Source organism: Anas platyrhynchos, chromosome 2 (assembly GCF_047663525.1).
Source record: "Anas platyrhynchos isolate ZD024472 breed Pekin duck chromosome 2, IASCAAS_PekinDuck_T2T, whole genome shotgun sequence".
Taxonomy (NCBI): Eukaryota; Metazoa; Chordata; class Aves; order Anseriformes; family Anatidae; genus Anas; species Anas platyrhynchos.
Window position 1 is genome coordinate 109,742,278 of NC_092588.1, and position 12,653 is coordinate 109,754,930.

Sequence of the window (12,653 nt, forward strand, 5' to 3'; positions counted from 1 at the left end):
CAGCTCCGTGCAGTGAGGACTTGTCTGCGAGACTCTCGGTGGGGCTGAGGATCATTTCTCTGGGGAGAGGGGGCAGGGCAGGGACATACACACAGTAACAGCAGCGCAGCTGATGGGTGATGGCTCATTAAGCTGTCACGGCTCTATGGTAACAGAGTGTATGGCATCCACATCTAAAGCAAACACACAGGCTTTGATCAAGTTTGCTCTTATTATTATACTAGTGGAGTTCAGCCCAGCCTGGGCTCCTCTGGAGCAGGAGACTTTGCAGCTTGCAGGATAAGCCCTGTTTCTGCTTCTACAGGGACGCTTTCAGCAGGTTTCTTGTTCCTGCGCCCAGCACCTACCCAGGGCTAAAACAGAGGGTCAGCTTTGCCATCCTCTGAAGCTATGTGCAGGCAGCAGCCTGGCCTTTATCTCACGTTTTATACCAAGACTGCCTTCATGAGATTCTTAGAGGCCCTACTCAAAAGTTTTATGCATCTCACTATTCGGTGAGGCCTATGTGGTCTGTGGAAGGAACAGTCTGAACAACTTCTGATGAGCTGTTTTTGGATGATCCATACACATCTTGTGTATGTCTGTTTACGACCAGAATAAAAGATAACAAACCCTACAGTGTCACACTTGTTTTCCTCTTTCGGGTATTTAGAGGGACAAGAAATAAATCACATGAATCTATGAGCCTGAATCCTGGGATAAAAAACATTAGCCACACTCAGAGCATATCACCTCTGTGCTTTGCAAAATTAAAAACTCAGGAAATACATGTAGTGCTCTAAGCCATTTTTTTTACCATCTGCTTGAGATGCTGCAATAAAGGTATTTATTAATATTTATTAAGCAAAATACAGTTTTTCAGTATTGGTCTTTGGAAGGGGAGGGGACTTCTGGCCTTTAGGCATTTCATTTTCTTTGGGGAAGGGATGATCCATCTCTTCCATTGACTTTATACATTTTGGATAACGTCCAGTCAGACCTCCTGCAGCTTCTGTCTGCGTGTTTGAACAGTTAGATCATCTTTGGCAGCTAGTAATATATTTTTGATTTTTTTTTTTTTTTATGCCAATGTGAATATTGATGTTCAGCAGGTTATCAAAACATGAGCATCCATTACTACAAAGAAACCATTGCTGTTTACATTTCAGAGCACAGTCTTGAATTTCTTCTCATCTTGAGGAACAGCGCAGGAAGTGATGCAGGGTGATGGAGGTTCAAATACATCCTTGCAGTGAGCAGGTCTGTAAATACAGCTGTTTTAGGAAAGAATCTTTGTGAAGGATTGATTTCACACTGGCTGCCCAAATGTTGCAAGAAGTTTCACCTTTTATATGCCATGCAGGTCACATCCTTAATAAAAGCACAGTTTTTCCTGCAACCTGTAAAGCTTAAAACTTCTTAAATAAACACACACTTTCCCTTCCTCCTGCAACCTCCTATGCCCGAGTGTGTGAGGTTTCTTTGTCACTGAGGTCTTTTACTCACGGAGCAATTCTTAGTGTCTCCAGGTTAGCCTTCAGTCCTGGTGCTGTCCATCTCCTGCCATTGTCTTCTTTCTTTAAAAGGTGACCATGTGAGGAAGCTGGCTGACAGTGAGCTGTGTAAACTCTGAAGGGAGCTGCAGTTGTAGGCCTTAGTGTAGCTCATCAAAGTGGGACTCAACCAGCCTAAAGGGTATGATGAACTGAACACATCCCAGTTCCCTGTCATAACATATACTGTGTACCATGCTGACAAGCGTTTGTTTTTAGCATAGGTAATCACTGATATGTTCTTTTAAGTGAGATTCATAGATGCTGATTACATTTACTGCATAAATTACTTCATTATTAAAATCAGGTCATTTGAGCCCCAAAACCATTAGCATGCAAACTATTAGCATAATTTCATAAGCTAATAAATCAAGCACAGGAAAAGAATTAAGCGGTTCCTAGTGATAAGTGTTTCTTCAGAGATTAAGAAACACAATTTTCTTATGCATATATTAACATTTTAAAAGTGAATTCATGCAAAAGCAATTTTTCTGCATATATAAAACTTATGTTTAATAATCTTTATATTCAGCCTCCAGAGCTGTTTCAAAATTAATGTGTCTTTTTTTTTGTTTTTTGTTTTTTTTTAAATCACTGTACAGTAATTTGACGTTGAACCAGCTAGCCTGTTTTGATATACTCTACCTGTAAAAATCTTTATGCCTTTATTAAACAGTCAAAGCTAAGAAATAAAATAAGCCAAGATATGATTTAGAAGAAAAATAGCTTGGGCTCATCTTAGATAATGAAATGTTCATCCAAGGTAAATTTTGTACTCTTAATCTTAAGCAGTACCAATGAAATTGTAATTATCTCCATAATTGCAATCTAGAACTGCAGTTGTCATCTTATTAAAATGGTGCATTAAAATTGATTTAATTCCCATTTCTTATGTAATAGAATGTAATATTGGCCAGAATAACACAGGGATGGGCTCCTCTATTCACTTCACTGACTAGATTTAAAATAATACAGTAACACAACTGTAATTATTTGGATGCTCAAAAGTTGCATGGAAACAATGCAAATTCCAATGTAAATGAAACCGTAATAATCAGCAGATGACACTACACAGGAATTTTCTTATGCTATGAGGTGTCGATGATTTATTATGTTTAGTTTGTTTTGTTTTCCAGCTCCTAACCTACTGTTTTGGTCTGTTTAGCATATATATATATATATATATATATATATATATATATATATATATATATATATTCAGTATGAGGCCCCCAATGATTTACTCCAAGGAATAAAAGAATGTAATGTTTTCAGAGTGGTGCTTACCATACTGGGGAATTTTGGGTCTCTTGGTTCATACAGGAATACCACAGCTTCTGTCTTTTCTAACCCACATGTGAAAAATAACTTTTAGTAGTTGTTTGTGCTTGCTGCTGTTTAATGGCCATCTTGACTAAGACAACACCAAGCTGAGAACTGCCTTTTTTGGGAGTGCTGGCATGGTGCTGCCCATCTCCCTGAGCTGGTTCACCATGTGGCCAGCCAAGGACCACAGCTGGCACAAGGGAGGTGGAGATGGCATGCAAGAGGGGAAGTGCAGGGACAACCCTTTTCATGGCAGCTGGTTATTTTATCAGTTTTGCTGCAATTTGAAGCCACAGCCACCGCCACATCAGAAATGGTGGTGTCCCAAGTGCATCAGTAGAATCACTGAATCATAGAATCATAGAATGGTCTGGGTTGAGAAGGACCTTAAATATCATCTAGTTTCAACCCCCCTGCTCTGAGCAGGGTTGCCAACCACTAGAACAGGCTGCCCAGGGCTGCATCCAGCCTGGCCTTGAATGCCCCCAGGGATGGGGCATCCACAACCTCTCTGGGCAACCTGTTCCAGTGCCTCACCACCCTCTGAGTGAAAAACTTTCTCCTAATATCTAACCTAAATCTCCCATCTTAGTTTAAAACCTTTCCCCATTGTTCTATCGCTATCAACACATGTAAACAGTGGTTTCCCCTCCTGGTTATACACTCCCTTGAAGTACTGTAGTGGCGTCCTGTGAGCAAGTGAGGTAGTGAGACAACCAGCAGACAGCATGTGTGGAACAGGAGGCCAAAATGAGTGTATTCTGGTTGCTCTTGTTATGGCAGTGTAGATCATGTGGTGGGTGAGGTGAACCTGTGGTTCAGAAGACCAAGTATTATCTCCTAAATAAGGAAGCAGCAGTGTACTGTCAATGTGCAACTTCCATGGCGGTTGCCCAAACCTTTCTTTTTCTGTGCTCCTTCCTCGCCTGTATTTCCATCAGAAAGTACACGGATGTTGTAAATCCCCCCAAATATTAGTGTGCTCTGTACTTTTCCCTAGTTTGAGGATTCAACCTCTTACTCCTCAGTTATGGTCTCTTCTACGTTCTTCCTTTTAAAGCAGATACTAGTCACTGCTGCTCCTGGTAGGTTTTTAGTTTGTTAGGGTGCTATTGTATATGTATAAATCATTTGTATCTGTTGAGGATTCCCCTGGGTTATGTTTTGGGTATGTCTTCAGGAGGGTTTATCAACACTCAATTCCAGGTCATAAACTAATTTTTCAATGCTTTTGTAACTAATTGCACAGAGGAGATGATGCATCTAGCATAGGGCAGGTGACAACACCCATGTGAAATGGCTTTTATGAAAATTTTCTAATCAAAATGTGAGCACAGTAGAATGGTTATGAAGTGTTTGGCAGTGTTGCTTTCTGTATTGCTGAAGCTGAATATTAAAAAGATTTGAAATCTCATCTGGACAAATTGGCATGATTTAGGAGTTTTTATAATACAACAGTCCCATTTGAAGTCAAATGGAGGATACTGTTCAAATGCAAAACCTGACAGTGTCTTTGTTCATATGTAGTAGAATACTGTTGAAGTCAAAGGAAGATTACTCAACTGAATAAAATTTCTGGGTCAGGATCTATATTTGCATGAATGAATATATGTAAAAACAAGAATTTACATTTCAAGGATTCTGTGGTTATTATTCTCAGGTAACACAGATATCTTGCCTTTTACAATGCTAGCTAATCTTTTTAATGTGAAACATCCTAAATGAAGGACCTCACTTAGCCAGGCAGCATCCTGTTTTTCAGCAGTCTGTGAAGAGGAAGGTTCCTGAGGCAATGGGCTGCACACCTACGCTGGCTTCTGCTCTGACTGAGTCTTGAATGAGTGTCTGCACTGGCTACAGAGACTTAAGGAGACTTTTAGTGGGCAAAATGAAGGCATCTCTGCTCAGCTGGACACAACAGAGCAACATATTTGAACTGCAGAATTTGTTTCACTGCTTTTCTCACTGTCATTCATACTGCCCACATTTTCTCTTTCAATGTATTTTTTTTTCCTGTAAACTACTGATCCCTATTGAAAGGGTAAATTCAGCTTGAACGTAATTTCTAGCATGAACAACTTTCTGGCATACTTTTTTCTCAAGGCTCACTGAGCAGTGGGAAAGAATATTTTAAAAAGCAGTCTTTGAATGATGCCTTATTCATTATACTAAATAGCTCATTCATTTACTAATCTCACCACTTCTAACTACTGTTAGCACATTATACACACTTTCTGACTCATGAAGGAAGAAAATAGAGAGAAGTGGACTGTGCTGTTTGTGCCTGGTGCACATCAGTGGCAGCAGGATGAACAGGAGTTCAGATATCTCTCTAATGGATTCCATTAAAGAAAGAAACTGCTTTATATGAAAATGCATGTAGGGCTGCACGTTATATGCATAGTTCAGAGCCAGAAAGGCTGGGGTGTTCTGTTTGTATGTACCTGGTTGCTTCCTGCTTGTCTCACTGCTGCTATTCTCCCATGTGCTTCTATAACCCATCCCAAGAAACACACCTGTGCTGTGGCTGCTTCTCAGACACCACTAGCAGAAGGGGGACAAACCGTCATGCCGCTCCTTACTCCCTATCTTACTCTAAAGTGTATGGGAAGGAATATTCTCCTGGATCTGGGGAAGAGAACTTAGGAATCATCATACCCTATTTGGGGTATTTTCAACCATTACCTAAACTACCACCTTTCCACCCCAGAAGTCCAAAATGCTTATGGAAATCCTGAGGCCTTGCAGATTTTCTTCTGGAAAAAATGACATTGCCACCAAAATCTTTCAGGTAGCAAGAGTAGCTGCCATTCTGTTCTTGTTTTGTTGTTGCTGTTGTTTTTCAAAGATCTCTTTTTACAACACAAAATGTTCATTTTCCTCCAGAACAGAAAGTTCTGTGGAGGAGGTAAAGCTGTGTAAGAAGTAGTGCTGTGCTGTTCCCCTAAAAAAGCCTAAAGTAAATTTGTTCCTCAGAACTAAAATTACAATTTACCTTTTTAAGTTTATTATTCTCCTGGTTAACTAGCACATACAGTGTTTTAATTAGAAGTAAGAAACTTTAGATAGTTGAGATAGAAATTGGATCATGCACCAGAGGTTCTTTTGGGAGAGATGGCACTCCCAAAGTCCATTGGCAACCACAAAAATCTCTGTGGTCATTTCAGTAACTTGCTTTGTTACCAAACCTACTCACTTATTAAACTAGCTAGACAGTTCAATCATTGCTCCATTTCTGAATTGGGAAGTATTTCTTTAAGAACAAAACAGGGGAATGCACTTGTTGCTATAACAAAAATCTGCAAACCTTAGGACGTGTGAAAATGTTTGACTGCTGCTGAGCAAAGCTTTTGTGTCAAAGAAGAGTTTAAGAAAAATAGGATTTAATATAGCATTCCTGCTTTGTCACAGGTCTTGTGCTGCAAATTTTAAATTATGATATTGAAGGTGACAGCAGAGTTTGTGTAAGTGCCCGTTTTTCTGTTGAAAATCTCTGATGTGATGTACATCGCCTCAGTTTATCAAAATCTGTTCTTCATGCATCTTGTTAACACCATTTTCACTACTGGAAATTTATGAATGATATGCACTGTTGAAGAATAAGAACCAGTACACAAATGGTTCACCATTTGTTGCACATCAGGCCTTGAATATCTTCTCCATTTTCTTTGTAACCTTAATCAGGCCAGACACCATTCAATTTTTATGAAGGTATTGGAAATTTTCAGTGGTGGTGGTAGTCATAAATCTCAAGATAATTGAAAAATCATGAGACTAAGAACATGATTTTTTTTAAGGCTAATTTATTTAAATTGAATTCAGATGCTAACTCAAGACTTTAAAATTTTCTGTTAAAATTTATGCAAAGCAATGTAATTCACTATTTTTAATTTATCAGAATAACCTGCTTGTGCTTTATTTGCTGTTTTAGGAATCACTCACTGTGGCTGGTAGAAAAACGTCTTCCTTTTCATTGCAGTTGGTCTGCAGTTCCAGATTCTTCTTCAAGAGAAAAATATCTAAGATTAATTGGATAAAATTGGAAGAGTTTATTGAGCTAAACTGCTGAAGACAAAGAGAAGACCTCCATTAAGACTGGAAATTGAGCCCACAGGATTTGGGTGAATTAGGTGAAGAGCAAATAGTGACAATCCTATTGTAACTGATGTGAATGCATTTTACACTTTTGATTACATAGTTTTTATTAGTGAACCAACATCAGCTAAATTTGTAAGACTAATATGATGTGGTTTTTTTGTTTGTTTTGTTTTGTTTTGTTTTGTTTTTTAAGACTTGCACATAGAGAAGTGCAACACTAGAGATTAAACCTCTGTTTCCAGGCAATTCTAAATAAGGACAGCCAAGTTAAGGCAAATTGAGTTAGTGATGTGAATCCAAATTCCATAAATTAAAGGGCATTAAGCCTCTTCTGTGTCATTTAGTTCCTTCAGGTTTAGTGCAGCTGTAGACTTGCTGAAGGACTGAGCTCATTTCTTGTTATTGATTGCTCTGAAATTTTGTGTATTTTAGACAAATTGCAAGAGTGAGAAAACAAAGGTTGAAATGTGTAAAATTAACATACTTATGGGAAGAGGAGAAAGTCTTACCAAATAAGTTACCTAGATACAGTTTGAAAGTAAACAATATTGCTAAAGTAAGATCTGTTGAAGTTGATGAAACTCGTAACAATAATGGTACTTGATTAGAAAATATTCCCATCTCTTGGGAGCTATATTCAGTGTGGAAATCAGGGACAAATCAGGGAAGATACTTCTGAAGTATTTCCAAAATAAACATTTTAAATATTTTATTAATATTTATTACCATTTTATCCTCATTAAGAGAAGGCTTGGGGAGATCTTATCCATATTTACACATACCCTATAGGAGGGAGGAAAGAAGGCAGAGCTAGTCTCTTCTCACTGGTACCCAGGGGAATGGATAACAGGCAATGGGCACAAACTGAAACAAAGGAAATTTCATTTAAACATATTTTTTTCTGTTGTTTTTGGTTTTGTTTTCCTGTGAGGCTGTCTAAACACTAGAGCAGGTTGCCCAGAGTGGTTGTGATGTCCGTGTCTTCAGAGAGACTCAAAACCCAACTGGATGCTTCCCTGAGGAACTTGCTCCCTCATGGACCTTACTTTGAGAAGGGGATTTCAACCTCAGCCGTTCTGTGATTCTGTGTATACAGGTTGTTGTTACTGAGCTGTTAGCAAATAGATATGAGCAAAAATTTCATCTTTAAAATTTCCTCTGCTATCATCTTATTTACAGATCTGAATACATTAAGATGGGCTTTTAATGACTGAATTTCCCTTTCTATAACACAGTGAAAATGATAGCTCAAATGTAAGCAGTCCTTTTAAAAGCCTATTGAAAATTTAAATGTTATGCCAGCAATTCCTCTTTAGGATTTAGACTCAGCCGTCAGTTATGTGGTTATTGACTTTATCTTTGGTCTGCAAGAAACTTTTTCTCCAGATCTTCACTGATTTTTCATTTTGGGTTTCTTAAGACATACTCCTTTTGATAATACTTAGTCATTTTTATTTTCCCTTGCTGATTCCAGTATACTGTAGTATGCTAAAAAGTGCACTTAGTCATAAATGACTTAAGCACTTTCAGTAACCTTTGCATTTTGCCCAAACTGGCTTGTTTGACATCTCTCTTCAAATGTTCTGAATTTTCTTTCTTGCTAAATAATCCAGATGTTTGACATCAGTTTTAGAAGAGGTTTATGTACTTAATGGAAGCATGCAAAGATACAGAGCTCTGGAAAGCAGCACAATTTCTTCTAATTGTGTCCACTGTCTGTATTTATCACTGCTGATTAGTACATGTGCCTTCTCTCCCACCCCAGCTGCCACCACGCAGATGGCATTCCCAGCAAAGTAAACAGTTCAGACGTAGTACAGTATTTGTGGTCTGGAAATGTTAGCAGATGACTGAAAAGGGGGAGGAAGAGGAGGGCTAGATTTACATGCTTCAGGTCAAGTTCTGCCCTGAATTCTCCCAAGTCACTGCAAATAGGTCCTGGGGGCTACCAAGGGGAGGGGGCAAGAAAGTGCACCTTTGATGCGTTCTGAGGCTTGCATTTAAGTTTCCATCCTATACAGTTATTTAGTTCTAATGCTGTAGCAACTTTAATTTATTAAAAGGGATGGAACGATTTGGTTTTGTTTACCCTAGAAACCAAGTAGAAACAATGAGGAAGAAGAAGACATCCCTGCAAAGATGTTACGGTTGAACCCAGACAAACAGTGGAACATTACAGTGTAAACGTACAGATGTCTAATGACAAGCAAACAAAACAATTATTCTTAAGTAATGATTTATCTTTGGTTTATTTTTAAAGACCTTTTACTCAGCCCTTTCATATTAGTCATTTCTATATGCTTTTAGTGTTGTATGCTGGCCCCAGTGTTTACTCAGAAAAATATGATGGTGTGGGGTTGGATGTAAGAGAAGAGAAAAGGGCTTACATGGTAACTTTTGAGACTAAAGGATAATGTAGTCACAGGTGCCCTTAATTTGTCTTTAGAAATTCAGCTTTCAGGTGTATGTAACTTTTTAAATTTTTCCTTTGGGGGGGAGGGGTGGGGGTAAAAATATGTGAAAGCTCCCAAACTAGCAGGTGCCTCAGAGTGAAAAGTTTCAGATAAAATGATTTTGCTGAACAAAGCTGAAGGAAAACGTTGCTGGCTTACGTATCTTAATTACATTCCTGACAGTGTTTTGTTGAGAAGCTGTAGTAACTTCATGTGTTGCAACAAGGACTTGACATTTGGCACATCTGACAGCAGAATTTTTTTGTCTAACTTGTGAAAATTCATTCAAAAATACCACTCAGAGTACAAGCTTCTGAAAAATATCAGTTCATAAACACAGCAGAGTTCTTGCTGCTCAGCTGCAGCAGGGTCACTGAAGCACCAGATGTCCTTTCCAGTGACTCGAGCTAGCTTTAAGCAGGTATTTGCCCATCTGCTTGATGCTGCTCCCATATCTCAGATGTCATAGATGATTATCTGAATGCTCAAACTCTGTTTCAGTGCAAATGTAGGAAAGCAGTGCCATTCACTGACAATGCCATCTTAACAGCTGCCAGCTGTTCATTCCCAACCTATGCCCTCCTTCAGCTGTCCTTGTAAAGTTTACGGGGCCATGAGACAACTTGGATCAGATGTTCCCCACCCCCTCAAAAAAAGGAGAAAAAAAAACAAAAACAAAAACAAACTCAGGTTATTTTTAACTTGAACATATTCAATGCAGGGATGACCACAGCTAGATCTGTGACCTGAGATATTAGAGCAACTGCCTCTTCCATGCACTAATTTTCTTCTTGCTTTTTATATGCAGGTATCATAAGGAAACCAAACTGCATTTGTATCTACACTGCAATCAGGATAGCAAAGGGAGCAGCTGAGGGCTGGCATTCCCCCTGCAGAAGGCAGACAGCTGTGGCTGGTAATCCCCTGAACTGCCACTGTAGGTTTTGATAAAGCTTCTCTGGCAGAGCTCTTTGTGCTCTACCACCTTAAAAGGTAAGTAAAAAGTGCTAATAATACCGATGTATAAAGTCAAAGCCTATGCTACTGCCATGAATACTTCATTATGCATGAGAAATGTTTCTGTCTAGAAACACAAACAAATGTCTTTACTGAGCAGGAGGGAAATTTTCTCAACTATTTGGGTAATTAGAATCAGAAAACACAGGACTATTGGACACACAATCAATCAGCTTTCTGTGATAATCCATAGATTTCCCATTTTCATCCAGACAAGCCACTTACAAATACAGGTCTGTATTTTTAACTAGAAATTGAATTTGAAAAAGATGTTTTTTGAAAATGGCATAAAAGTACTTTACAGTCTTTGTGCACTACAAAGAGTTTCTATGGAGGGAACAAATTGGCACGATACCGCTTGTGTTGGTTTCCATAGATAGCCCACAGATCCCTGGAGGTCTGTGAGCTTTTTATAAGAGGTCTATGAAAATTTGCCTGTGAAAAATCAGGGAGCTTTTATTTGCTATATAAAGTTCTGCACTTCCACTGGGACGAAAAAGACAACTAGGAGCCAGCAAACTGGTATAGAAGTTTAGATTTGTAGAGTAGCTAACTGCATACTAATTTCTCACATAGGTGACCATGTGTGTTCACTCATGATGACTTTACTCATCTCCTGGGTTGTCAAGTTTGTTTCTCTGTGACCAGAATTCTTGGGATGACAATAAAATAAAACTCTAAGTGAAGTTAGATAGTACATGACAAAGTTTGCAAGCAGTTGTGCATGTGAGAAAGGAGCAAACTGTGGATTAGATGAATGTACAAGGTTCAAGGAGATATATAATGTGGAAAAAAATGAATGATAATGATTTTAAATATATTTCTAAAAGCAAGCTTTGTTTCATTCTCCTGTGTAATTAAAATTTTAAGACCTGCCTTTCTAAACAGCATATGGGACACAGATTTCCTTGTCATCTGGGAACCAGTTAGATAACTTTCTGTGTATTATCCAAGTTGCAGCTGATTAGGCCATTGCATATACCAGAAGTTTCCTGTGATATTTGTATGGACTACCATGGACAGCAAAACTATCTTGGAGCTTTTTGAAAAAATGATTTTCACCCCAAAAATGTCTCTATTTGACTAAGCCAAAACTGTAGAAAATGAGTGAAATCAGATTTCAGAATACCAAAAAAAAAAAAAAATTTGTTAAAACATGTTTTTGACACTTCAAATTAAAGAGTTTGTTTTCCTCTAAAATGGCTCCCTTCCACAACGTGGGAAATAGTTCAAATCCAGTCCTAATTCAGTCTCTTATGTTATACAGAGCTGAAAACAAAGCTTGAAAGAAGGGAATGAAGGAGAACCACATATGAATCCCCAGGGAAGGAAAAAAAAAAAAAAAAGTATAGTTGTTCTACTTTCTCTTCACATCTGTTCCCTTTCCTTTAATCATTCATTGGGAGCTGTAGTTCTAGTATAATTCTTATCAGGTATCTATTCCAGCTAGTAAAGCATAATGGTAGTGAATAATCTGTATCTATTGTTTTAACAAGTGTTCATGATTTTGTTTAATGATGAAATGAATACAAAATGCTTTCACTGCCTTCTAGCAGGGCTATTTATTTTAACTATATTGTAGATAAATGCTTAAAAATTCATTCCTTAAATCTGATAACAATAGAACACTTTTGCATGTTTGTGTCTTTCTTCCATACAATAATGAAAATATACTTTTTGTATTTTTTTTCAAGGTTATGCAGAAAGAAACCTAGTATATTAACTATAGTTCATTAGGGAACAATGGGAAAATTCTGTTTTATTCTATGTCCTGAAAAAAATATTGGTTAACTTCAAGTTATAATGTATGCTAAATGACTCCAATTCTGCTTCAGCAATTGGAAATGCAAAAATTATTTGCATTTTATTGCATTTATTTCAAAGCAAAAGTTTTCATGTACATTATACACTTAAATTGTTTTAGTTCAGTTATTTGGCCTGGAAATTAAAGTGAATAAATACTTAGGTGGACAATTGGAAGTAAGATATGTAAGTCTCAGGGTTCCACTGAGAAGAAATGTAGAAGTATGTATGGTCAGGGATGTTTAACTGAGTATATGGGAAAAAGGGAACAGAAGATTTCTGTATTTCTCAGGAAGGAGTATTGTGAGAATTTTTACCAGCAGAAGTTGACTAAAACAAAAATGTGAGGGTTGAGATTCAGGAGATTACTGAATTTGGCCAAGGAATTCATACAGTAAGTTACAAATCCTTGGATAAACTAAGA

The 12,653-nt window shown here is 37.9% G+C and overlaps 1 long non-coding RNA gene across 2 annotated transcripts in view; it reads left to right on the forward strand.

Moving 5' to 3' along the window:
• The window catches only part of LOC110351823 (uncharacterized), a 43,066-nt gene that overhangs the window by 8,026 nt on the left and 22,387 nt on the right, over positions 1-12,653 (forward strand). The window contains exons 4-7 of one of the 2 annotated variants that reach the window (XR_011806894.1): positions 6,270-6,322; positions 6,838-6,988; positions 7,888-8,052; positions 10,218-10,402. This is a non-coding gene — a long non-coding RNA (uncharacterized lncRNA). Of the gene's footprint in view, positions 1-6,269; positions 6,323-6,837; positions 8,053-10,217; positions 10,403-12,653 lie in introns of both variants that reach the window. The other variant, XR_005263053.2, reaches the window with a different exon arrangement.